Raw genomic sequence first — 25,847 nt, 5'->3', positions numbered from 1 at the left:
TGGATATAGTAGAGAAGACTGAGATGAGGAAAGAGAGTGATGGATAGAGATTGGGAGGGATTAGATGAAAAGCAGGTAACAGACATAGACTGTCAGATAGAGGGAGGTAGAGAGAACACATGCACTCACACGAAAACACACACACACACTTTTCTATCGGCTGTCACGCTGGAGGTTAAAGTCCTCCTGAGATGAGCTCTGCTGTGCAATATCCATGCTTCCGGACCAGTGCTCAGCCAATCCCGCGGCCCGATCCAACTGACAGCCAGCGGCAGGTCGTTCCCTCGCTCCACCTGAGTGGCTCGCCCTGCCGGGGCCCAGAGAGGGCCCACAGACAGACAGGAAGTGTCAGAGCCTGGCCCCGTGCACCACAACCACCAAGACTAATCATACACCCTATACCTAAACTAGCCTGCATACTACCGTGTACCTGTCAGACTGGGAATCAAAAGACAGAGAGGAGAGAGATCTGTGAGAGAGTTTAAACTAGGAGAGAGAGAGGGTGAGATGGGGGAGGGAGAGAGAAAGGAGAGTAGGCAGAGATAGAGAAAAAGAGAGAGAGACTGTTTGAGGAGAGACACCTGGACAGGAGATCGGGAGGAAGGTGAAAGAGGTAGATAGAGCATTTGAATGAACACTTGCATGTAAAAAATAAAGACAGGAGAGAGACAGGAGACATGTCTCACCCGGCTAGTTGATAGAGAGAGGGAACCATGTTCGAGATGAGAACATGTTGTGTTTTTTCATGTCAGGGGTTCAACCCTTTCACCCACACGATTGACACGGGAGCGTTAACATTACATAGTCTGGAATTGATTTCAGAGGCTGTAGAGCCAATTCATTTCCATCTGTTTGAACCTGATGGAGTGAGGCTGATAGGCAAGCTATAGAGCCATTATCATACAGCTATCCCAAGAGAGACCAAAGACCACATGACACCATCGATTTACAAACTTCTTACATTATTACCAATGTGCATGTTGCCCTCTACTACCATAGGGGGCACATGCATATATGAAGGCACTCACACACACACACACACGCACACACACACACATACGCACACACGCACGCACACACACACGCAAGCACACAGACACACAAACACACACATACACACACACACACTGGCCTACATACTGTGGCTTATCTCCCCTGTGTCATGAGGTGTTTGTGTTTCCTCTTTTTAGGAGTAACAGGCGAGGTCATCACGTATTCCCCCTGGAGCGCTGTGTATTGTGCATTGCAGGAGAGAGGCGTTTGATCTAGCGTTGGAAACAGGAACTAAATGTAAACACGCCAAACGCCTGCACCCTGTGGGAAATCAGCCCTGTGAAGACGTGGCGGGACACACTCAGAATAGGATGTATCACACGCTTCAATGGGCCTACTACCGTAAGAGGTAACAAACATTACTGCACAAACCAGGTGAGGAAAACACTACAGACACTACACAAACAGGGAACGATCCAATGTGAGCCAGACAGACAGGAAAAAGTGGTTGAAAAACTTCATCAAAGTTGTAAAGTAGGATTCAGATTGTAGAGCACACAGACTCAGAAAAAAAGCACATCTGGGAAGTGGCCATTTCTAAGTGGGTAGTCATCAGGACCAGTGGTTGCAGACATACATTAGATAATTCTGACAAGTGTTCTGACAAGAGGCTTGTGCACCTGCTTTAACACACACACACACACACACACACACACACACACACACACACACACACACACACACACACACACACACACACACACACACACACACACACACACACACACACACACACACACACACACACACATTCTAAATCAATGCTTATAGCCTACCGTTCTCCAATCAGGCCCCCTGCATAGCTAGGAGGAGCTGATCTAGCCTGGAGCCTGAACTCAAACAGCAATGCCAGAAGCGAGGCTAAATTACATTGTAAATAAACTGGCTGATGACTAATGTAACAGTTCTCCACACACAGGAAGTAGAATTAGAACTGGGGGAGTAATCCTTCACTATTTCGCAGCTGATTGGAGTAATGATTGGGGGAACAGGTAGCCTGTTAGAAGTGGTAGCCCTGATTTCTGCTACAAGCTCTCACAGTCTCACTTCAGAACTAGACGTTCATCCATGTTTCTCAAACGTCAAATTTTGAAGTGTTTAGGGTTAAGTTTAGACTTTAATAGCATCTGATCCCGTTAGCGGGATCAAAATCCAGCGAAAAATCATATCGCCAATTAGCAATAAAAAAAATCATAATTAAAAAAAAATAATAATAATATTATTATTTTTTTTTTATAGATACACCTCTCCTGAATCGACCCACGTCGTCCGATTTCAAAAAGGTTTTACAGGAAAAGCAAATCATTAGATTATATTAGATGAGTCCATCGTAAAAAGCAGCTTCATAGCCATTTTCCGACCAACCACTTGCATCACATATAATCAAAAAACAGCTAAATGCAGCACTAACCTTTTACAAACTTCATCAGATGGCACCCCTAGGACATCATGTTATACAATGCATGCATTCTTTTGTTCAATAAAGGTCATATTTATATATAAAAACAGCATTTTACATCTCTGTCTGACGTTGACTACATAATTTCCCCTCAAAAGCGTCCCGGTAAACAATGCTACATTTCCCTAAATTACTATACTATAACGATTTTTTAAATGTATATTGTCAATCTAACATTTATAGATGAATATCTCTTGAGAACACCCGTCATACCAGATTTTAAATTAACTTTACTGGGTAATCACACTTTGCGATAAAAGGAGATGCGATACTCAGAAAATGAGCTAATATACAGAGCTCGGCGCCATCTTGGAAGCAATAGAATGTACCATCTCATCTTGTATAATATTGTCAATAATCGCCTACCTTTAGTTGTCTTCATCAGAAAGCATCCCAGGTCCACAACAGATGTATTTTCGGTCAAAAAGTCCATACTTCACGTTCCATTAACCTGATGTTGGTAGCGTGTCCTATGGCTCTCTCGAAGCGCAGCTCTGAAGTTCAGAATAAATGCAATGCTCGCGCATGTAGGTTCGTTCAAACATGTCAAACGTTGTATAAAATAAATCTTCAGGGCCTCTAACACCAAGAGAGCCAATAAGATTCGAGGGGGATGATGTCATGGCCTTTAAAACCGTATCCAAAGGTGGGGGCAGACATGGCCGCCGGCGTCATAATGGTGATGGCCCATCCCCTGTGACCAATTTCAAACTCGTGTCATTCACTGAGTTTTGACTCTATAAGGCTCAAACCACTGTGAAAGGACTGGCGACATCTAGTGGAAGCAATAGGAAGTGCTCAGTGAACCATTGCTCACGGTGTGATTAATAGGCAAAGTGATGAAGTCGAGTCCACAATTCAGAATTACACTTCCTGTTTCAATCGGTCTCGGGGTTTTGACTGCCATATGAGTTCTGTTATACTCACAGACACCATTCAAACAGTTTTAGAAACTTTAGAGTGTTTTCTATCCATATATAATAAGTATATGCATGCCCTATCTTCTGAGTTTGATTAGTAGGCCGTTGAAAATGGGAACGATTTTTTTTCAAAATGCGCTGTGGCGCCCCCTATCCTACGGTATCCTCAAGAGGTTAACTCCGAATTTTTAAGATTAGGGTTAAGGCATTAACTCTGAATTCTGAAGGTTAGGGTTAAGGTTTGGGATAGGCTTAAAACTAAAATATCAAAAACAACTTGCTATCGGATTCCAATATGCAACCTTTGGAATCAGAGGCCGATGCTTACGTACGTCCACCAGACCACTGTCCAACTGCAGTTCACAATTCTCTGGCGAGACATGAGAATACTTGATGATACTTGATGATATGAGGTCGGTTGGTTAGCTGAGCCTTCCCAAACCAAAGCCCTAACTTTAACCACTCAGAATGAAAGCCTAAACGATTCATCTTTGAGTTGTTTCGGGTTTCAGCCCTATAACCACTATAACCACGAATGAATGCATCAAAAACAGACGTTTATCCATAATACGTAGAATTTCGAAGGGAAACTAAGACATCTTGTTGAGTCATCAGGACCAGTGGTCGCCGCCATATGTTTAACATTCTAAGTGTGCTGACAAGAGGCTTATGCACCTGCTTTAAACCCTGTTCAATCAGTGTATACACATGGCATACATGGCATTCAAAATCAATGCCAATCTCCAGAGATCTATATATAATGACGAAATGTTCATGTCCCTAACAATGGGAGACTGGCATACAGTCAAATAGATGTTGTTGAGTCTTTTTGGCATGAAGTCAAATAGATAAAGTTATGACCCAGTAGGTGGGACGCTGGAGAAATGGATAAGCTCATAAATATTGTGTGATACTTCTGTTAACTATTTGAAAGATATTCTTTAGCAGTGAAAAACATAAATGTACTGAACAAAAATATAAACGCAACATGTAAAGTGTATCATATATCATGAGCTGATTTAAAAGATCACAGAAATCCTCCATACACACAAAAAGCTTATTTCTCCAATTGTTTTTGCACAAATTTGTTTACATCCCTGTTAGTGAGCTGAGGAGTATTTCTGTCTTTAATAAAGCCCTTTTGTGGGGAAAAACTCATTCTGATTGGCTGGCCCTGGCTACCCAGTAGGTGGGCCCGGCTTCAGAGTGGGTTGGCATATGCCCTCCCAGGCCCACCCATGGCTGCGCCCCTGCTCATTCATATGATATCCATAGTTCATAGTTCAACATTACGAAGTTCAGGATGGCGCCGATAGAGATGGCAGCTTCACTTCAAGTCCTTAGGAAACTGTGCAGTATTTTGTTTTTTTATTTATTATATCTTACATCGTTATTCCAGAAAACCTTCAGTGTTATTACATACAGCCGGGAAGAACTATTGGATATCAGAGAGACGTCAACTTACCAGCGGAGCCAGCACTAGGACCAGGAATACGACTTTCCCAAAGTAGATCCTTTGTCTGCACCTCCCAGGGCATTTGAACTGATTCCAGAGGCCGACCCAAAACAACGCCGTCGGGGGAGAGGGTAATGGAGCGGTCTTCTATTGAGGCTTCGGATGCACGCTGACAACCCACCGCTTCCGAGTATATTACTCGCTAATGTCCAGTCCCTAGTTAACCTCTTAGGGCTAGGGGGCAGTATTGACACGGCTGGATAAAAAACGTACCCGATTTAATCTGGTTACTACTCCTGCCCAGTAACTAGAATATGCATATAATTATTGGCTTTGGATAGAAAACACCCTAAAGTTTCTAAAACTGTTTGAATGGTGTCTGTGAGTATAACAGAACTCATATGGCAGGCAAAAACCTGAGAAGATTTCATGCAGGAAGTGGCCTGTCTGACAAGGTGTCGTTCTTCTTGCCTCTGTTTATTGAAGACTGAGGATCTCTGCTATAACGTGACACTTCCTACGGCTCCCATAGGCTCTCAGAAGGCGGCAAAAAGCTGAATCGTGGCTTTGCAGGCTCTGGCTGAAAAAAAGAAGCGCGTTTGGGTACTGGCTGGTTACAGTACTGTGAGACTCAGGCGCGTGCCCGCGTCGACCGAATGCTTTGTTTTCTTTCCTCTGTTTACCTAAATGCAGATTCCCGGTCAGAATATTATCGCTTTTTTACGAGAAAAATGGCATAAAAATGGATTTTAAACAGCGGTTGACATGCTTCGAAGTACGGTAATGGAATATTTAGAATTTTTTTGTCACGAATTGCGCCATGCTCGTGACCCTTATTTACACTTCGGGTCTTGAACGCACGAACAAAACGCCGCTATTTGGATATAACGATGGATTATTTTGGACCAAACCAACATTTGTTATTAAAGTAGCAGTCCTGGGAGTGCATTCTGACGAAGAACATCAAAGGTAATCAAACTTTTGTAATAGTAAATCTGACTTTGGTCAGGGCTAAACTTGGTGGGTGTCTAAATAGCTAGCCGTGATGGCTGGGCTATCTACTGAGAATATTGCAAAATGTGCTTTCACCGAAAAGCTATTTTAAAATCGGACACCTCGATTGCACAAAGGAGTTCTGTATCTATAATTCTTAAAATAATTGTTATGTTTTTTGTGAACGTTTATCGTGAGTAATTTAGTAAATTCACCGGAGGTTTGCGGGGGGTATGCTAGTTCTGAACGTCACATGCTAATGTAAAAAGCTGGTTTTTGATATAAATATGAACTTGATTGAACAAAACATGCATGTATTGTATAACATAATGTCCTAGGTGTGTCATCTGATGAAGATCATCAAAGGTTAGTGCTGCATTTAGCTGTCTTCTGGGTTTTTGTGACATTATATGCTAGCTTGAAAAATGGGTGTCTGATTATTTCTGGCTGGGTACTCTGCTGACATAATCTAATGTTTTGCTTTCGTTGTAAAGCCTTTTTGAAATCGGACAGTGTGGTTAGATTAACGAGAGTCTTGTCTTTAAAATGGTGTAAAATAGTCATATGTTTGAGAAATTGAAGTAATAGCATTTCTAAGGTATTTGAAAATCGCGCCACGGGATTACACTGGCTGTTGCGTAGGTGGGACGATTTCGTCCCGCCTAGCCCAGAGAGGTTAACAAAGTTGACGAAATTAGGGCAAGAGTTGCTTTGCAAAGAGATACCCGGGATTGTGACATACTCTGTCTCACAGAGACATGGCTTGCTGGGGACATGCTGTCGGAGTCCGTACAGCCAATGGGATGTTCAGTGCATTGCGCCGACAGGAACAAACATCTCTCTGGTAAGAAGAAGGGCAGGGGTGCATGTTTCATGATTAACGACTCATGGTGTAATTGTAACAACACACAAGAACGCAAGTCCTTTTGTTCACCTGACCTAGAATTCCTCACAATCAAATGCAGACCGTATTAGCTCCCAAGAGAACTCTCCTCGGTTATCATCACAGCCATGAATATCCCCCCGCAAGCGGATACCAAGACGGCCATCAAGGAACTTCACTGGACTTTATGCAAACTGGAAACCATATATCCTGTGGCTGCATATATTATAGCTGGGGATTTTAACAAAGCTAATCTGAGAAAAAGGCTAACTAAATTCTATCAGCATATTGATTGCAGTACAAGAGCGAGTAACACCCTCGACCACTGCTACTCTAACTTCTGCGATGCATACAAGGCCCTCCACCGCCCTCCTTTTTGGCAAATCTGACCATGACTCCATCTTGTTGCTCCCCTCCTATAGGCAGAAACTAAAACAGGGAGCGCCCATGCTTAGGCCTATACAACGCTGGTCTGACCAATCGGATTCCACGCTTCAAGATTGCTTCAATCACGTGGACTGGGATATGTTCCGGGTAGCCTCAGACAATAACATTGACTTATACGCTGACTCGGTGAGCAATTTTATAAGGAAGTGTATAGGAGATGTTGTACCCACTGTGACTATTAAAACCTTCCCAAATAGAAACCGTGGATTGATGGCAGCATTTGCGCAAAACTGAAAGAACATACCACCGCATTTAATCATGGCAAGATGACTAGAAACATGACAGAATGCAAACAGTGTAGTTATTCCCTCCTTAAGGCAATCAAACAAGCGAAGCGTCATTAGAGACAAAGTGGAGTCGCAATTCACCGGCTCAAAACATGAGACATATGTGGCAGAGTCTTCAGACAATTACGGATTACAAAAAGAAAAACAGCCTTGTCGTGAACATCGACGTCTTGCTCCCAGACAAATTAAACAACTTATTTTTGCTTTGAGCACAATACTGTGCCAACAACACAGCCCACTACCAAAGACTATGGGCTCTCCTCCTCCATGGTCGATGTAAGTAAAACGTTTAAACGTGTTAACCCTCGCAAGGCTGCCGGCCCAGACGGCATCCCTAGCCGCGTCCTCAGAGCATGCGCAGACCAGCTGGCTGGTGTGTTTACGGACATATTCAATCAATCCCTATCCCCGTCTGCTGTCCCTGCATGCTTCAAGATGGCCACCATTATTCCTGTTCCCAAGAAAGCTAAGTTAACTGAACTAAATGACTATCGCCCCGTAGCACTCACTTCTGTCATCATGAAGTGCTTTGAGAGACTAGTCAAGGATCATATCACCTCCACCCTACCTGTTACCCTAGACCCACTCCAATTTGCTTACTACCCAAATAGGTCCACAGACGATGCAATCGCCATCACACTGCACACTGCCCTATCCCATCTGGACAAGAGGAATACCTATGTACGAATGCTGTTCATTGACTACAGCTCAGCATTCATCCCCATAGTACCCTCCAAACTCATCATTAAGCTTGAGACCCTGGGTCTCGGCCCCGCCCTGTGCAACTGGGTCCTGGACTTCCTGACGTGCCGCCCCCAGGTGGTAGGAAACAACATCTCCACTCTGCTGATCCTCAACACTGGAGCCCCACAAGGGTGCATTCTCAGCCCTCTCCTGTACTCCCTGTTCACCAATGACTGCGTGGCCATGCACACCTCCAACTCAATCATCAAGTTTGCAGATGACACTACAGTGGTAGGATTGATTACCAACAACGACGAGACAGCCTACAGGGAGTGTGGTGTCAGGAAAATAACCTCTCACTCAATGTCAGCAAGACAGAAGAGATGATCGTGGACTTCAGGAAACAGCAAAGGGAGCACCCCCCCGTCCACATCGATGGGACAGCCGTAATAATGCCACTTTATGAATGATTACATATCTCACATTACTCATCTCATATGTAAATACTGTATACTGTATCCTTTACTATCTATTCTTTACTATCTATTGCATCTTAGCCGCTCTGTCACTGCTCATCCATATATTTTATACTTATATATTCTCATCCCATTCCTTTACTAGATTGTGTGTATTAGGTTTTGTTGTGGAATTGTTAGATATTACCTGTTAGATACTGCTGCACTGTCAGATCTAGAAGCATTTCACTACACTCATAATAACGTCTGCTAACCATGTGTATGTGACCAATGCGATTTGATTTGAGATTAGAGCCTAATAAAATCATTTCAATTGACTGATTTTCTTATATGAAATTGTTGCATGTTGCATTTATATTTTTGTTCAGTATAAATATGAACTTTGTCTGAACAACATTCTCAAGCTCTGTCTCTTCTCACACACATGTGCACATACACACACAATGACAGGACTGTCTTGTGAGTGCGTGACACTTGTTGGACATTTCATCAAATTTGTACTTGTAACCAGAGAAGATGTGTGATAGCTAGAGGACACATGAAACTCTCTCTCTCTCGCACACACACACACACACACACACACACACACACACACACACACACACACACACACACACACACACACACACACACACACACACACACACACACACACACACACACACACACACACACACACACACACACACACACACACACAGAGCAGTAGCTTAGTAACAGTGTTGCTGTAAGCAGGGTTGAGCCAATTAGGCCATGGGGGGAACAGACTGTGCTGTGTGAAAGTAGGGACCCTCTATCCCCAGTCAGTACCTGGACTGACTCGGAGCCAGATAGGAGACACAGACACACCTCAGAACAGTGTCAAACTACTGTGTTGTACCTCTGCACAGGCAACAGGTGAGACAGCACTGACAGAGAGAAAATAAGTTGGAGGAAGAGAGATAGGGAGTAATGTATGGATGCTATAACATGCCTGCAGGTGTGAGGTGGCCACTGGGTATGTCTGGTGTGGTATGTGAGGACTCTAAACAACCAACACCGATAAGCTACAAAGAGATCAGTAAAATACAGAGGAGGCTGGTGGGAGGAGCTATAAGAGGATGGGATCATTGTAAAGGCTGGAATGGAATTGATGGAATGGAGTGAGCAGCTGCCACAGCCTTTAGGGAGTCAGTAAAGTGCATTACCGTATGGTCAGATCTTCCCATAGTACTGGGTCTGCTTTTTACGTCAGTTTGTTACCAGCTACACACGTCTCTCTCTTTCTCTCTCTCTCTCTCTCTCTCTCTCTCTCTCTCTCTCTCTCTCTCTCTCTCTCTCTCTCTCCCCCCCCCCCCCCCCCCCCTCTCTCCCCCCCCCCCCCTCTCTCTCTCTCTCTCTCTCTCTCTCTCTCTCTCTCTCTCTCAGAAAACACACACTTGCTTCCCATGGCCACCCTTCTCCAGGCTGCGGAGAGTGACAATCCACTCTCCTCTTCCTTTGAGTGCTTAGAGTACTCCTCTGAGAGAAACAGACAGTGTTGACACACTTAGCTCTATTCAGTCCAGCTCTCTGCTGTGTGATACAAGCTCCATCAGTGGTGATTTCAGCATGTAAATCTTGGTGGTGCAAAAAAAAAGTATGCATGCCAGCAAAGCCACTAAACTACACTAAACAATACAATAATTGCACTATAACGGTGAAAAACGGTGCCCACAAACTGTTAGGGCCTACATAAAGCTGTCCCAACAGCAGAGCTTTCTTTTCAGCACCATGGAGTGAATCCTTACCACCGCTACACCTGGCTATCAGTGGAGCCTTGTCTGGCAGCGAAACAGTTCATTCAGCCTCATTTACGGCCTTTTCAAAAAACATGGCTGATATGGCTGACTTGCCTAAAAAAAATGGTTTCTACTGTCAATTGATATGTACCAACTTTGGCATAAGGAAACAATGAGCGGATAAGAGGCAATCCGTAATTTCAATGAAGACATTAATGAGCGAGCTAAAATGGACGTAGTCAATATAACTATTTGTTCAGCACTTTTGAAATATATAGCGACAGAATTCAGAACATGGGCCGTTCTTACAGTATTCTCCCTGTACACCAAGTCAGAACTGTAGGATAAATTAAGGGGGCATATAAACAGACAATGAAAGCTCTTACAAGATATGATGATGACATTACTGTAAAACAGGCTATAGGCTACATGTGCACCACCAAGTCAGAACAGTAGGCTAAGTTATGAGGAGGAAATGGACCAAATTATTAGGGTGAGGCACATGGGCTACTAACAGCTTACTACACAACATACACTTAGTATTACTTTCTTAGCTACAGTATACATATCTCCGTGGCATTTTGCATCATTTATGCAGCAGCATACAATAAGTATTTAGACCTTGTTGTGCTGTGCTCACTTGAATAGGAAGGTGGCGCGGCCTTCCTTCTTGTGGGAAAACTATGTCATCAAAGTCTGGCATTCTCTGGATTTATGATGCTTTCAAGAGAACTGGGAACTCTGAAAAAAACAAGGTTGAATCATGACGTCAGTGATCTTCAGGTTGGAGCTCTAGAAAGAGGCCGAGTTCCCGAGTTGGATGACCGTTCAAAACGTATTTTCCGAGTCGGAGCTTGTTTTTTTCCAAGTTCCCAGTTGTCTTGAACTCACTGAAGTTTGAGATTTCCCAGTTCCGAGTTTCCAGTTATTTTGAATGAAGAAGAAGTCATGCGGGATTGACAGCATGGCCAATGTATTCAACATTCCCTGGCCCATGGTGTTGCAGGTGAATGTTTATTATTTTAAGCTTGGTAAAGAGGCCTTTAAACCCAGAATTGGACCGCACACACTCTCCACCGAATAGCAGGCTTGTGATTGTTTTGCAATGCTTGCAGTTAGACACTGATTCCTTGCTTCCAACTCACACTCTCAAACATGTAGATCCCCTGAACGCAGCTCACTTTCCAGCCCACTTTCCTGCTCACACTCTCAAACACCTAGATCCCCTGAACGCAGCTCACTCTCCAGATCCCAATCACTTGAATTCTGATCGCCTGTTCACACACATGTATGTCATTATCACACACCATTTAGTTCTGTTCTTTGCACCTCATCACTGTGAGGTATTGTTTGTTTTGTGACACACTTCTATTCAGAGCTCTGGTTTTCTTGTAATTGAATCCTCCCGTTTTTGATAGTTTTTACCTGCCTCACTAACGACGCCTTTTGCGTATTCCCTGCCTGTACTTTAGCCTATCAGATTTCCTGTTATCTAACTATTGCCTGATCTCCCGGACAACGTTACTAGCCTTTTCCCTGCCTGTACTGTTGCCTTTGTGGACCCCCTGTGTATGACCTTCTACCTGCCCCTGGACCCAGCTACCTGCCTCCTCCTGTGGTCCTTTGTAATAAACACCTGCTGTGTCCTGCGCTCCAAACCAGCTCTCTGCCTCCCATCGTGTTCATTACACCTTCCAAACCACTCATTGTTGAATTTGCGATTTCCAACTTGTTGTAATGTTTATGTCCAATGGCCGATGAGCACGATACGTTTTATCTATAATTTCTCTTCATATGACAGAGATTGAAAAATATTTGCCAGTAGATTGTCGACTTGATTCATCATAATGACTGCTTGTCTAGCTTGCTAGCTAATATTTTGAAAGTCTGATGTTGACTGTCCAATCAAAGATACGGTAGATATAACGTTATTTGACATAATTGTATCTGTGGACAATGACCTTGAGCCTTCTTGGATGGGCACTTCTAATGTAAATCTATGGCAGCACCCAAGTGGCTTGAACTTTCTAGCTCTCCCTGTAGATTTTGCTGTGATGTAGTGTCCCCATGTGTGACAGAACACTGAGCCAATCATGGTTTAACTAGAGAACATAACCAACTCCTACACTATTTTCCGCTGGCTGCCCCACCACCACAGAAAGAACTAAGCTAGGCTGAAACACCTGCATTTTGGAGCTGCTTTACTCAAGAAAACAAAAAAGAGACCATGTTTGTATGCAGTTTTATTAACTCAATTATTTTTTGTTTGTTATTGTTTGCAAACTGATATGTGACACGTATTCATGCGAAAATGAATGACAGGTCACCACTCTGTGTCCTCTTTCTGATGGAAGATGAATATCAATTGCATCTATCAAGCCGTTTTTACAATCAAGCAGTAGCCCTGACTCCTGCACACATTCTCTACTCACACTGAATAATCTACACAACAAACAGCATGGTGACTTTATGCTAATGAAGACATTCAACTGTAAGGCTAGAGTGTCCTGATCATCTTCCCTGGGACCTAATGTAACGGTTGTCGTCGGATTTAGCCCAAAATGCAGCGGGGAAATGTGCACTCATCTTTATTATATTCGGACAAGAAGGTGAACCAAAACAAACACGTACACAAAGAAAACACAACGACTAATCACAGGCTGGTAAGGCACAAGGCTATACACAGAACAATCTCCCACAAAGTACTCAAACACACACCTATATATAGGATTCTCAATCAGAGGCAACTAGAAAACACTTGCCTCCAATTGAGAGTCCAACCCCAATTAACAAAACATAGAAATACAAAAGACTAGACAGAACATAGAAATACACTAACATATGACAGTGCCCAAAACCCCCCGGAATACATAAATCAAATACACTACTAAACAAACCACCACCCCGAACCACATAAAACAAATACCCTCTGCCACGTCCTGACCAAACTACAATAACAAATAACCCCTATTACTGGTCAGGACATGACAGTACCCCCCCCCCCCCCCCCACACAAAAAAAACTAAATTACCCCAAAACAAACATAAATCCCCTAAAATAAAGGGAGTGAAGGGAGGGTGGCTGCCGTCAACGATGGCACCTGTGCTACACCCCCCCTCCCCAACCCACCTATACTGGAGGTGGCTCAGGTTCTTGTCTACAGCCTCCCCCTGCACAATGTTCAGGGCTGTAGAGCGTCTCTGGGGGCTCCGGACTGTGGACCAACTCTGGAAGATCCAGACTGTAAGCAGACTTGCTTGGTTCCGGACCGTAGTCAGACCCATTCGGTTCCGAGCTGTAGGCAGACTCACACAGTTCGGAGTTATAGGCAGACTCACTCGGCTCCGGACCGCAGGCAGACTCACTCGGCTCCGGACCGCAGGCAGACTCACTCGGCTCCGGACCGCAGGCAGACTCACTCGGCTCCGGACCGCAGGCAGACTCACTCGGTTCCGGACCGCAGGCAGACTCACTTGGCTCCGGACTGTAGACCCATTCACTCCTCTCCGAACTGTGGGCCGTCTCACTTGGCTCTGAACAGTGGGCCGTCTCCCTTGGTTCCGAACTGTAGGCAGTCTCACTCGGTTCCGGGCTAGACACTCATACCGGATACTCTGGACGGGGTACTGTTGTCGGATACTCTGGACGGGGCACTGTTGCCGAATATTCTGGACGGGGCACTGTCGTCGGACACCCTGGACGAAGCACTGTTTCCGGACACCCTGGACGAAGCACTGTTGCCGGATACTCTGGACTGGACACTGTTGCCGGATACTCTGGACTGGACACTGTTGCCGGATACTCTGGACTGGACACTGTTGCCGGATACTCTGGACTGGACACTGTTGCCGGAAGCTCGAGACTGGACTGACGCACTGGAAGCCTGATGCGTGGTACTGGTACTGGATGTGCCAGTTTGGGGGGACACACTTCAGGGCTAGTGCGGGGAGCAGGAATGGGCTGAGTTGGACTGGGCTGACGCACTGGAAGCCTGATGCGTGGTGCTGGTATTGGATATCCTGGGCCGTGGAGAACCACTGGCGGTCTCGATCGCACCTCCTGCACAACCCGTCCTGGCTGGATGGAACTAGTAGCCCTGTACGAGCGGAGTGCTGGTACAGGGCGAACTGGGCTGTGCAGGGGCCTGATGGTTGCCGTGCGTAGAGCGGGCGTAGGGTAGCCTGGACCAAGGAGGCGCACCGGTGGCCAGATGCGCTGTGCAGGCATCCTCCTACCAGGTGGGATGCCCACTCTAGCACGGCATTTGCGAGGGGCTGGGATCACTCGCACTGGACTGTGCGTGTGTATGGGCGAGATCGTGTGCACTTCCGCATACCTCGGCGCTCTCCAATCCAAACGCTTCCCATAAAAAGCACGGGGAGCTGGCTTAGGTCTACTGCCTGGCCCAGCCAAACTACCCGTGTGCCCCCCCCAAAAAAATTATTGGGGGTGCCTCTCCGGCTTAAACGCCAGTCGTGTTCCCTTGTAGCGTTCCTGGTCTTCGCTCCACTTTCTCCATGGGCCTTCTCCAACCATAATCTCCTCCCACGTCCACTTTTCCCGATAGTCCATATTATTCTCCCGTTGCTCCTTACCCCGCTGCTTGGTCCTTGGTTGGTGGGAGGTTCTGTAACGGTTGTCGCCGGATTTAGACCAAAATGCAGCGGGGAAATGTGCACCCTCTGCCACGTCCTGACCAAACTACAATAACAAATAACCCCTATTACTGGTCAGGACGTGACACCTAAACCATCGCAAAACAAGCGTTTGACTACAGCACAGAAACACACACACACACACACACACACACACACACACACACACACACACACACACGCGCTCCTCTAAAATCATCAAACTACAGTGTGTGTGAGTGAGGGATGATTAGTCACACCGTGAGATTGCGCGTGTGTGCATGTGCGTACACTTGTGTATGTATGTGTGTTTGTCTGTGTGTGTGCCTTCATGCGCTCGTGTCTGTACTCCTGTGAGTGTGTGTCGGCAGTTGCACTGGTGCGTTTGTTAAACAAATATTGAAAGGCTGGGAGAAATGGTAATTCCAGAGCCTCAGGTATGTTTGGGATCAAGATGGTAGAAACAGCTTGGTTAAAACAGCGAGATGAGACTCTCCACTACTCTGAATGACGACGACAATATCAAATTACCGGTCATGCCGAGCACAATCAAGTAGCATGAAGCTACAAACTGATCATTAAGCCCCCCCAATCACTCACACCCAGCTTAACTCACCCACACGCTCAGAGATGAAGGCTTCATTAGATAGGCAGCACGTTTTTGTTGTTTGGAAATTGCCAGAATCTGTGTTTTTGTCGGCAGTCGAATGCTGCCTGTCGTCATCATGTAGGGCAATTAAAATAATTTGAATAAAGAGCTGGAGAAATTGCTACATGCACACATGCGCACACACGCATGCACACACGCGCACACACACACACACACACACACACACACACACACACACACACGCGCACACGCACACGCACACGCACACGCACACGCACACACACACACACACAGCCACCCCCGCACACATGATATTTCTGTAGAATACAGGACAATTATGAAAGTGATGCCTGGCTGAGGGCAGCCCTCTGCACTTCACTAGCTACTTCTGGGGCCATAGTAATGCTGATATAGACTGACTAGTCTTTGATGAGCTGCTCACAGGGACTGTCCTAATGATGGACCCATGATAGAATCACAAATAATGAGCACTGAAATGACTACAACTCCCAGAAACCACCTCTCCCCCATGAGTTTATCACTTTAATGCGGTCATAGGTCATATCAGGAAAACACATTATCAACACACTTTGTATAACATTTTCCAACTGAAAAAGTGACGTAGAATTGCAATGAGGGGAATCAGCCTCTATCTTTCATGGTTCGTTTTGTTGTCGTGATAAAATCTGAGTGTGTGCTCATTCCAGTTCAGATGCGTACCGAATGTGCTACAGTAGATGCTATGTACTCTGCTGTATCTATGTAGCGCTTCACTAGTCTGCTCCATTTCCCTCACAGGGGGCTGATTGTGATACGGCTATGGATTGTAACACAGAACATCAACATAACTCTCAAGTCACATTACTTCAAAGAACCACAATCAGGGTGAAACACTCACGCTGTCATACAGAGCTGGGAGGGAGAGACTCTTCATGTTTATCCATCCTGAAAATAACTCTCTCTCTCTCTGTCTCTTTCTCCCACCCTTTCTCTTTTTTCTCTCTCTCTCACTTCATTCCTTCATTCTTCCCGCTTCTCCCTTTCCCCTTCTTGGTATCGCCCCCTTTCTCTCAGTTTATTTTTGTATGAGCACTTTGTAACATCTGCTGAACAACAACCTCTCCCTCAATGTGATCAAGACAAAGGAGATGATTGTGGACTACAGGAAAAAGAGGACCGAGCACGCCCCCATTCTCATCGACGGGGCTGCAGTGGAGCAGGTTGAGAACTTCAAGTTCTTTGGTGTCCACATCACCAACAAACTAACATGGTAAAAACACACCATGACAGTCGTGAAGAGAGCACGACAAAACCTATTCCCCCTCAGGAGACTGAAAAGATTTGGCATGGGTTCTCAGATCCTCAAAAGGTTCTACAGCTGCACCATTGAGAGCATCCTGACTGGTTGCATCACTGCCTGGTCAGCCTCCGACCGCACTACAGAGGGTTGTGCGAACGGCCCAGTACATCACTGGGGCCAAGCTTCCTGCCGTCCAGGACCTCTATACCAGGCGGTGTCAGAGGAAGGCCCTAAAAATTGTGAAAGACTCCGGCCACCCTAGTCATAAACTGTTCTCTCTGCTTTCACAGGGCATGCAATACCGGAGCGCCAAGTCTAGGTCCAAGAGGTTTCTAAACAGCTTTTACCCCCAAGCCATAAGACTCCTGAACATCTAGTCAAATGGCTACCCAGACCATTTGCACTGCCACCCCCTCCCCTCTCCACACAACTGCCACTCTCTGTTGTCATATGCATAGTCACTTTAATTAACTCTACCTACATGTACATACTACCTCAACTAACCGGTGCCCCCGCACATAGACTCTGTACCAGCACCCCCCTGTATATATTGTTATTTTTTACTGCTGCTCTTTAATTACTTGTCACTTTTCTCATATTCTTATCCATATTTTTTGAAACTGCACTGTCGGTTAAGGGCTCGTAAGTAAGCATTTCACTGTAAGGTCTACACCTGTTGTATTCGGCGCATGTGACTAATACAATTTGATTTGGTTTGATTTGATTTGATGTAAAATGGCTTTATAAATACATTTGATTTGACTTCATTTATTTGGTTTCCAGAGTGATTGAGTCCAGTCAGTCAGTAATTTGGCGCTTTGCTCAGCTCCGTCCGTTCTGCTCTGTGCTCGCCTTATCTCCCCTGACAGAGGCGTCTCTGTGCCACTCTTCAAACAGCAGATCAGGCGAGGACTCCTCTCTCAGCTCCCTCTGACATTAAGAGACTATTGACTCCTTCTAAGTGCTTAAATAAACTCATATATACATTCCATGCCAGTCAACTGGGCTCGGTCGAGACAGACACTGTTCGCCAATGTCTCTGTGTTGCACGGCCTGAGGGAGAGCTGTGTGTGGTTATAAGCCGGGGACCTGTGTGTGTGTGTGTGTGTGTGTGTGTGTGTGTGTGTGTGTGTGTGTGTGTGTGTGTGTGTGTGTGTGTGTGTGTGTGTGTGTGTGTGTGTGTGTGTGTGTGTGTGTGTGTGTGTTTGTGTGTTTGTGCATGTGGTTGGTTATGAGTGTGTGTGTGTGTGTGTGTGAGTATGTGTGTGTGTATATGTGTGTATATGTGTGTATAACTGCTCCCCGGACAGACAGTAAATTACCTAAAGGACATGGTCATTATCCCCATTAATATGTAGCAACATCAGTTGATTTTCTTAAAACAGAACCATAAATTGTTTTGCTGACGGTTGAAATGGGAAAGGTAGCACAGCTGTGGACTATGGATAGTGTACCTTTGGCATATACATTCACTGTGTTTGACAGGGCTTGGAAAACACACACACACACACACACACACACACACACACACACACACACACACACACACACACACACACACACACACACACACACACACACACACACACACACACACAGCACTGCATCCCCCCACACACACGCCATCACATCGCTACTTTTAAAAGCCCTGTAATCTCAGAGCATAGATCATTAGTGTAGATCAAAGTAGGCCACGGCTGTTGGTTAATTACCAGGCTTGTAAAGGATTTCACTCTTTAAATGGGCTCTTTAAGTTCACACTGATACACACCACAGCACCATCAGCAGTAGCAGCACTCTGGGATCACACTACAGGAGTGCTGTAATGAATGAAGATAAGGCCAGTGATTATAAACACAGCTAGCTAACTACTTTACCATATGGCCACTGCCATGCCTTAGTTCTATTAGGCATCCTAGATGTCCTGCTGGGTAGAGGTCTGTTGTAATAACATGGAGGTTAGGACATATTACTGAACTTTCTCCCTTCAATTAAATGTTCTATCATTATAAAAGGCAGTGTTTCTTTGTGTTCCCTTGATTATGAGGATATCCCAGTGTCGTGTCTTTGGCTATGCCGGATTAAGTGATATGACATGCTAACTTGTAAAATGATTTCTCTGTAATTAATATTACCTGATTAAGCTAATCATGTAAATGTAATTAACTAGAAAGTCGGGGCACCACGGAAGAACGTTTATAGAGCTGTTATCTTCCGAATAAACTCTTAAAATACTTAGTAATATTTTACCTCGATAGCAGTCAACATTAATCCTTGTCTTATTTTCAGTCTCATAATGAAAGTTGTAAATTCTTGGCTATCTTCACGAACCCTGGCTAACAAGTTGAATCAGCAATACAAAATTGGGTTTAATTATTTATTTACTAAATACCTAACTAATCACACAGAATTACAAATACACAGAATACAATGATGTCATACAGAAAACGTCCTGGTGGACGGAACCTGTATGAAAGCTAGTTACACAAAGGGAAGGGGGTTGGGCTTGAATGAAAGAGCGGGAAGATTTAGGAACACAGAAACAGCAGCTATGCTATCGTAAATACATTATCTTATGCATTCTAAATTACCGCCCATTTGGAAAAGGAAAATGCAATAAATATTTACTCTGAGCTGCGCTTCGGTAGATTGGTCATAGATGCTGGCCGGGTTGGCCAACAGATCTCCCTGTTTTCGGAAGAATGTCAATGGTGGTCCATTGGATACGTGGTGCTATCTTCGTCTGGTTGTTAGACTGGATCCGTCGTCCGTCCTTTCCTAACCCACGTTAGCAGCGGCCGCTGCTAACTCAACGGCTAGGAAGTAGCACTTCTGTAGTGAATAAGCTCAAAGTTCATACCAGCTCATACCAGAGCTCACGCCGAGGTTGGCTTAGTTCTGTACTTGACATGTGTGTCCTTCTAACGTAGAGGCTGCAGACCTCCCGTACTGGAACCACTGGTTATCTTTTCGTCAAAGGATTATATAGTGGAGAGGGGGAGGGAGGTGTTTCATCGTCTATAACCCCTTGGTCTCTTCACAGGGTTGGGCCACTGATCGAGCAGGGCACTTTCCTTATGAAAACCCAAATCTCTCATTCGGAAGCTAAAATTACATTTCATCTCCTAACAAACATTTTCAATATCAAACATTTCAATTGCATAACAATTCCATGTGACTCTGATAACTAGAGGGTGGATACTTTCTCAGATACAATTTATGTCGTCCTGTCATCAGTCATAATGTCTCAGATGACAACCGAACTGACATACATACTCATTACGTTCCCAAGCATATTTCCAACTGGTTTTATTAACAAAATATGTGGTACCTTTTCACATTTGTTTGATGTTCCAGACTCTCTATATTTAACAGGACAGCAGTCCTTCAGTAGGGTCAGTAAGAGAGGGAAAGGGGGAAAGGTATTTATGGGGGGGGGGGGGGGGGTCATAAACCTTACCCACAGGCCAAGGTCATGACACCAGTCATATGGTCAGTCACGTACATGTATATCTCTGTATGTGGACAGTAGAAGTCTATTCTGGTCTCCTCGTGTTCCAGAGGCTGGATAGAGACAGAGGGAAACAGAGGATTGGGCAAGCCTTTACCAGCCCAGACACATAAGGCCGGATAAAACAAGAAACAGAGAGAAGACCCTCTCAGCAAGACAGCCTGTCACACATAAACACCTCGTCAGCTGTCAACCCTACTCTCACTCTGAAACAACCAAGGCAGGGGCCTCTCTACAAGGGTACCGCACGCACACACACACACACACACACACACACACACACACACACACACACACACACACACACACACACACACACACACACACACACACACACACACACACACAGAGACCACTCTCTCCCCCACAGTGTTGAGATGTTGATGGACACAGTGGCTGATGTTAGAGCGCTCTACCATTTCAATTACCTTTACTTTACCTCTCTCTCTCTCTCTCTCTCTCTCTCTCTCTCTCTCTCTCTGCCTCGCTCTCTCTCTCTGCCTCGCTCTCCCCCTCTCCCTCCCTCTTCCCCTCTCTGTGCATTTCTCCATCTCAAGGCACAAATGTGCACCTTGCTTCCAGGGGCTTTATTTTCAACTTACAGAAATCCCTTTTTCTCTGTTCCAGTCAAAGTGCTTTTACTTTTTCATCTGTAAAGACTGTTTTAGGAGTGATGGACAGAGGTAATAAAATGGAGCAAAACACTTTCCTCTCCTGAACACAAAGAGCACAGCAGCACAGTCGGAAGTGACTGATATCCACTCAGCCGTATAATCGCATTTCACTAGGATAATACCAGCCACTATCAGATGTCATTTGTTTCATCAAAGGATAAACTGCTCGTTAACCACACACAGAAATACCTGGATACTTTGTCAGAACGCTTGAAATATGATATACAGAAGGATGTACAAATAGATAAGATGCTACACCTTACAGCAGGGGTGTCAATCTCAGTCAGCGCACCGGCCATATTGAAAAAGCACAATGAATTCGCAGCCCAGGCATAGACTGATATGTTAGTTTACAATTTTTTTGTATAGGCCTACAACTGCAAACCAAACTGCCCATTGTTTTATTAGAAAACATACACGTACTGTATGTACATAGGATTCTGTTGTCGTGTAAATTTAACACAGGGACACTCAAAGTCAATCTATAATGAATCATTCTGTCACACCCTGATCTGTTTCACCTGTCCTTGTGATTGTCTCCACCTCCCTCCAGGAGTATTTATACCCACCTCCCCTGGGTATTTATACCTGTGTTTTCTGTCTGTCTGTGCCAGTTCGTCTTGAGTTTTTCCTAGCCACCGTGCTTCTACACATGCATTGCTTGCTGTTTGGGGTTTTAGGCTGGGTTTCTGTACAGCACTCTGAGATATCATTTGATTTGAATTTGATTTGTATGTTCCAAGTCATCCAGCGTTGTTTTCCCGTGCGCCTGCCTTTTCTATTCTCTTTTGCTGATCCTCCTGGTTTTGACCCTTGCCTGTTTTCTTAACTTTGTACTCGACTGCCTGACCATTCCGCCTGCCCTGACCTCGAGCCTGCCTGCCACACTGTACCTCCTGGACTCTGACCTGGTTTTGACCTTTTGCCTGTCCACGACCATTCTCTTGCCTACCCCTTTTGAATTATTAATACATTTCAAAGACTCAAACCATTTGCCTCCCGTGTCTGCATCTGGATCTCGCTTTGTGCCCTAATAGTAGGAACTGGCCATGACAGACCCAGCAGACTTGGACCAGCTCCACCACGCTGTCTCCCTGCAGGGAGCCACCATTGGGAGGCATGAGTAGCTACTGCTGGGCCTTTTGGAAGGGCTTTGTTCCCTGACGGAACGCCTCGACCAAGGGTTCAAGGTTATCATGGAGCGAATCAGTGAGTTAGCTCATAGGCAGCCTGCCACCTCTGAGACCTTCCAACCACCCAGTAACCTGTCCATGCAATGACTACTGGGGCCTTAATGACATAATGAATCGTTACCCCCACCACTCCTCTCCTCGGCTTTCGAACCTCTCCAGGGGGCTACCATCTTCTCCAAGCTGGACCTTCGGAATGTCTACCACCTGGTTTGGATACGTGAAGGGGATGAGTGGAAGACAGCCTTCAACACTGCCAGTGGATATTATGAGTACCTGGTCATGATGTTTCGACTCACCAATGCCCTGGTAAACAATGTGCTCCGGGACATGTTAAACCATTCCGTGTTCGTATACCTCGCCGACATCCTGATTTTTTTGGTTCCCGTTCTGCCCAAGAACATGTCCTCCATGTTTGTCAAGTCCTTCAGCGCCTCCTGGAGAACCAGTTATTTCTGAAAGCGGAGGAATACGAGTTCCACCGTTCCAATGTCCAGATGGACCTGGAAAAGGTGAAAGCAGTAGTGGATTGGCCCCACCTACATCCAGGGTACAGCTACAACATTTCCTGGGGTTTGCCAATTTCTACCGGAGTTTCATTCGAGGCTACAGCACCCTGGTGGCCTCCCTCTCGGCACTCACCTCTCCCAAGGTACCGTTCACATGGGCCCCAGCGGTTGACAGAGCTTTTGTGGACCTGAAGCGTCAGTTCACTACGGCCCCCATCCTTGTCCATCCGGACACGTCCCGACAGTTTGTGGTTGAGGTCAATGCTTCTGACGTTGGAGTGGGGGCTATCCTGTCCCAGCAATCTGTCCAGGACCAAAAGCTCCAACCCTGTGCCTTCCTGTCCCATGATCTCAAATCTGCAGAAAGAAACTACGACGTGGGTAACCGAGAACTCCTGGCGGTCAAGGTGGCACTGGAGGAGCAGAGACACTGGCTGGAGGGAGCAGAACATCCGTTTTTGGTTTGGACCGACCACAAGAATTTGGAATATTTCTGCACAGCCAAGTGCCTTAACTCCAGGCAGGCCTGGTGGGCTCTGTTATTCACCAGGTTCAACTTCACCATTTCCTATCGCACTGGATCCAAGAATGTTAAACCTGACGCACTCTCTCACCTGATCAGTCCCGCTGCTACATCCCTTGACTCCGAGACCATCCTCCCTACCTCATGCCTTGCAGCTGCTGTGGGCTGGGGTATTGAGACCCTGGTCTGCAAGGCACAACGTTCCCAGTCTGCCCCTGGAGGGGGCCCGGCTAACCGGTTGTTCGTCCCTAATTCAGTCCAGTGGGCTCATTCCTCCAGGCTTACCTGTCATCTGGGTTCCCATTGAACCCTGGCCTTCGTCCGACAACGTTTCGGGTGGCCCACAATTGGTTCCTGACGCATCTTCCTTCGTCGCCGCATGCACCATTTGTGCTCAGAAGACTCCGCGGCAAGCCCCTTTCAGCCTCCTTCAGCCACTATCTGTCCCTCATCGTCCCTGGTCCCATATCTCCCTGGACTTTGTCACTGGGCTCCCTCCGTCTGATGGCAACACTGTCATTCTGACGGTAGTGGATCGGTTTTCCAAGGCCGCCTATTTCATCCCTCTCCTCAAACTACCCTCTGACAAAGAGACTGCCCAGTTCATGGTGCAGCACGTCTTCAGGATCCACGGTCCTCAGTTCTCGTCTCAGTTCTGGAAGGCGTTCTAGCCCCTTCATGGGTCGTGGGCCAACCTGTCCTCCGGATTCTAACTCCGGGGCCTATTGGCCTTTGAATGTTCCCTGGGTTATCCGCCCCCGCTCTGCCCTGAGCAGGAGGAAGAGGTGGGCATCAATTCTGCCCAGATGTTTGTCCGCCGCTGTCGTCGTACCTGGAGGAGAGCCTGGTTGGCCCTCCTCAAGACCACCTCCAGGTATCAACGACAAGCGGATCACAATCGGCCCCCAGCTCCCCTGCATCGTCTCGGGCAGAAGATATGGCTATCCACCCGGGATCTGCCCCTCCAGGTGGAATTCCGCAAACTCTCCCCACGGTTTATTGGCCCATTTCCCATCTCTAAAATGATTAGTCCCTCTGCTATTCGTCTTCTGTTGCCCCATTACCTTCGTATACACCCCACCTTTCATATATCCTGAGTTAATCCCACGTCTCACAGCCCTTTGTCTCCTGTTTCCAGTGTGTGGTCCAAGTCTGGCTTTAAGGGTCTCTTTTCCAAGGTTAAAAGGATAAACATTCACATACAACACCATGGGCCAGAAAAGGTTGAATACATTGGCCATGCTGTCAATGCAGCATTACTTCTGCCGAGTTCAAAACAACTGGAAACTCAGAACTGGGAAATCTCAGACTTCAGTGAGTTCAAGACAACTGGGAACTTTGGGAAAATATGTATTGAACGGTCATTCAACTCTGAATTCCAAGTCGGGAACTCTGGCTCTTTCTAGAGCTCCAATCTGAAGATCACTGACATTGAGATTCGACCTCATTTTTTTCAGAGTTCTCAGTTGTCTTGAAAGCACCATAGATCCTGAGAATGCCAGACTTTGATGACAAACAATTCCAGAAGGACCGTCGCACCACCTTCATGTTCAAGTGAGCACAGAAAAACAAGGTGAGTCCAAAAATGTAATATGCCAGAGAGATATGTATACCGTAGCTAAGAAAGTAATACTGTATGTTGTATAGTAAGCTGTTAGTAGCCCATGTGCCTCATTCTAATAATTTGTCTCTTTCCTCCTCGTAATTTAGCCTACTGTTCTGAGGTGGTGCACATGTAGCCTATGTCATCTCAATTGTCAGTAGAAACCACAATTGTTTAACCTCTTACATCTAGACGTTCCGCTAGCAGAACACCTACTCCAATATCCAATGATAGGCGTGGCGCGAATTTCAAATTCCTCAAAAATACAAAAACTTCAATTTTTCAAACATATGACTATTTTACAGCATTTTAAAGACAAGACTCTCCTTTATCTAACCACACTGTCCGATTTCAAAAAGGATTTACAGCGAAAGCAAAACATTAGATTATGTCAGCAGAGTACCCAGCCAGAAATAATCAGACACCCATTTTTCAAGCTAGCATATAATGTCACAAAAAACAAAACCACAGCTAAATGCAGCACTAACCTTTGATGATCTTCATCAGATGACAACCCTAGGACATTATGTTATACAATACATGCATGTTTTGTTCAATCAAGTTCATATTTATATCAAAAACCAGCTTTTTACATTAGCATGTGACGTTCAGAACTAGCATTCCCACCGAACACTTCCGGTGAATTTACTAAATTACTCACGATAAATGTTCACAAAGAACATAACAATTATTTTAAGAATTATAGATACAGAACTCCTTTGTGCAATCGAGGTGTCCGATTTTAAAATAGCTTTTCGGTGAAAGCATATTTTGCAATATTCTGAGTACATAGCCCGGCATCACAGGGCTAGCTATTTAGACACCCAGCAAGTTTAGCCTTCACCAAACTCCGATTTACTATTAGAAAAGTTTGA

This window comes from Salmo salar, chromosome 17 (genome assembly GCF_965601325.2).
Source record: "Salmo salar chromosome 17, fSalSal1, whole genome shotgun sequence".
Lineage (NCBI taxonomy): Eukaryota > Metazoa > Chordata > Actinopteri > Salmoniformes > Salmonidae > Salmo > Salmo salar.
Note: the sequence above shows the minus strand (reverse complement) of the source record.